Source organism: Monopterus albus, unplaced genomic scaffold (assembly GCF_001952655.1).
Source record: "Monopterus albus unplaced genomic scaffold, M_albus_1.0 scaffold93.1, whole genome shotgun sequence".
NCBI lineage: Eukaryota > Metazoa > Chordata > Actinopteri > Synbranchiformes > Synbranchidae > Monopterus > Monopterus albus.
The window spans coordinates 1,732,283-1,735,291 of NW_018127973.1; the positions used below are offsets into that span (position 1 = coordinate 1,732,283).

At 41.0% G+C, this 3,009-nt stretch overlaps 1 protein-coding gene across 13 annotated transcripts in view; it reads left to right on the forward strand.

Moving 5' to 3' along the window:
• Window positions 1-3,009, forward strand: part of LOC109964876 (metastasis suppressor protein 1-like) — a 59,951-nt gene that overhangs the window by 26,904 nt on the left and 30,038 nt on the right. The gene's annotated exons all lie outside the window — the stretch shown is intronic.

The window sequence follows — 3,009 nt, forward strand, 5'->3', positions numbered from 1 at the left end:
GCGAGAAATACTGGAGCTCACTGAGCATCCAAATGTGAAAGAGCAATTTGTTATCTTTTCTAGTATATCTGTAGCCTCAAGACCCTCGTTAGCATTCACACTACAGAACCACATAGAGCTGGCATACTGTGACTGAAATTAGTCTTCTTTATCATCTGTACTCTCTCCTCTCCCTTTTATATCTTGATCAGTTCTCCTCCTCACACCTGAGTCCTTAACATCAAAACTTCAACATATATTCATTTTCTTCTCTTTTCTCTCCAGCCCTCCTCTCCCACTCTGCATGACACATTTTCTTTATTTTCCAAGTATTATGTCAATGCTGTAAAGTTTGCTGTTACACCGTCTTAATTAGTATTCAGGCTGCAACACTACAGTGGCACACTAACACTTGCTGATAACAGCCTTGGCTTTGTTGAGTGTATCAGTCAAATACTCTAAGCAGTACAACTTTAATTATTCTCTTCTCACACCATTCATTTCTTGTAATGAATCTTCCCACTGTTCTTACTGTAGTTTCCACAGTAAGATGGTGAGATGATAGAAGATAGCTGAGAAGGTATCAGAAAAGGAGTGAGTTTGGTGATGGAGAAATGAAGAGTCTGCAATGGGAAGAATAGAAACAATGGGAGGGTAAGCAGAGAGAAAAGAAACAAGAGCAGGGCAGAAAGGGGGAGAACAATATGAACACAAGGAGGAAAGGAGACTCAGATATAGCTCAATGTAAAGGAATGGAAGGATGATGGGAGTCTCATGCATTACTATTCAGAATGCATTTCACTGCATTGCAGTGGCACACTGACACACATTCACAGCTGCAGTTTATAGATTGTGAATATCTTTGAAGATTTGCAGTCTGGAGTACAGTCCACTACACTGTTGGCTTATTCTGTTATGTATATATTGTATATACATACACAGTCTACATAAAGACATGCAAACATCATCATGATGAGTTTAAACCTGGCTAATGATTTGTATTGAATGTCCTCCCCTCTGTCTCTCTCTTGCGTATCATGTCAGTGTTTAGTGGTGCTATTTAGTAAGAGAAAGGGATATCAAAACCAGTATTAGTAGTTAACAGTTATTGTTACTAAATATGTCCTTTTGTAATCTACTATACAGTATGTTTGTGACTGTAGGTCTAGGGATAAATATAGAAAATCTGTAATACCAGTGCTGATGGTGATGTCATTCCTTGTTTAAAGTCAGCACATTTTATTGTGAATGTTTTAGTTTCTGCTCCGCCCTGGTATTTACACTATCTACATAACTAAATAAAACCAGATGACACTCAGCTGACTGCTACAAGACAGACATCTTAACAGCCTTTCATTTTGAGACTTCAATAAACACCCCAAGGCAACACTGACTAAATCAGTGGATATAGCACCAATAATGTTACTACTGTTATGTCAGGTTTGGCATATATGAAGCCCTACTTAGGACATGTAGACTTCACCTAGTATGTTCCAGAAGAGGAAAACAGTTCAATTGTATACAAATTTTGCAATAGCTATGTTCCAATTCAGGGGACACATTCTTCGAAGGCTGCATTTGAAGACCGATTACATCACAGTGTTGCAACAAGGCAATCCAAATTTGAAGGCTCTTTCAAATCCAGAGAAGTTTCCAAATGGTCAATACGTCATAGCTCAGTCTATCCCAAGATTCTTTGTCCTGTAACAGAAAGCAGAGCAGCTGTCAGCGTTGAGAGGTGACAGGAGTAGTGCTTTGTAACGTAACGTAACATAGAGGCAGGCAGTTGATAACACGTATAGGAAATCCTATGTAGACCAGACCATCTCATTTTCTTTAGCCCATGGTCTGGCCTTTGCTGTCTGACAGCTACATAGGCCATGCCTTTGCAGACCACATCCTTTGATGGATGCAGCCCCCTGAAATGAGGCACAGCTAATATCTTAAATTTGTTAGCCCTCATTGTTTTATTTTGATGGAAGTCCACTTGTTTAGGCTCCTTTGCTCTCTCCTCATCTTTTCCTTTCTCCACTCTGCCCTCATTTTCCCTTCTCCCACCTTTGGGTGACAGCTGTTAGGAGCTGTATTCAGACAGTCCTGAGGTTTTGTGTGTCAGCACTCGTCACACCGCAGCAGCTGCAGGTGCATGTGTTTTTTGCTCACCCACACATTTGCATGTGTCAGTAGTGAATGAGGCTAGACTTGCTGACTACCGTGTGTGTGTGGGGTAGGTGGTATGGGTTGGGGTTAGACAGGTTAAGACAGTCATGCTGACTTTCTGTCAGCAGCTATTGTTGAGTTAAGAGATGAGCATGGTTCCCAAGGACCTCAGGCCAGTTATTAGAACAGATGATTATTGGCCCTTGATGGTGGAAACCATGCAGCTTGCTATTCACGCATCTGTCCTTATTTAACCTCTGTAACTACTATGAATAACGTGGTATATTTATTGAGATAATTTGATCAATTGGCTCATTCATATTTATACTCATTAGTTCATGCCTAGCTCTGTCAGATCCCAGATTTATTAAAGCTCCTCAAAATCAACCACTTAGTTTATTTTCTTATTGAAATATGTAATTGTAGCCTTACACTGGGCTGCCAGGCTGATGGAGCAGACAAATCAGTGAATGAAATACTAGCCTGAATCTGTGCTATGTGGGTGGCTCCATCTGGGCACGCCAACTGCTCAGCTAGGACTGTGTGCATGTGTGTGTGTGTGTGTGTGTGTGTTCTTTCCAAGACATAATTGGAATCTCGTCTGTAAAATGATTCAGGTCTCAGGTCTTTTCTTACATGAAGAGGATAAGATGTGTTTTCAGATTTAGCTGGCTTAGTGTGGATGTAGCATTAGTGTTTGCTCCAGCTCTCTAATTAGCTAGTGAACAGATCATCTTACCTTTGTCTAGCTGGGAGTATGTATGTGTGTATCCAGCTGTATGGTCTCCAGTCTCTTATCAGTGTAACCACTGGCCCATGGTTAACAGCAGCCATCTGGTGCCCATACAGTTGGTATTAGCTAGCCAACCT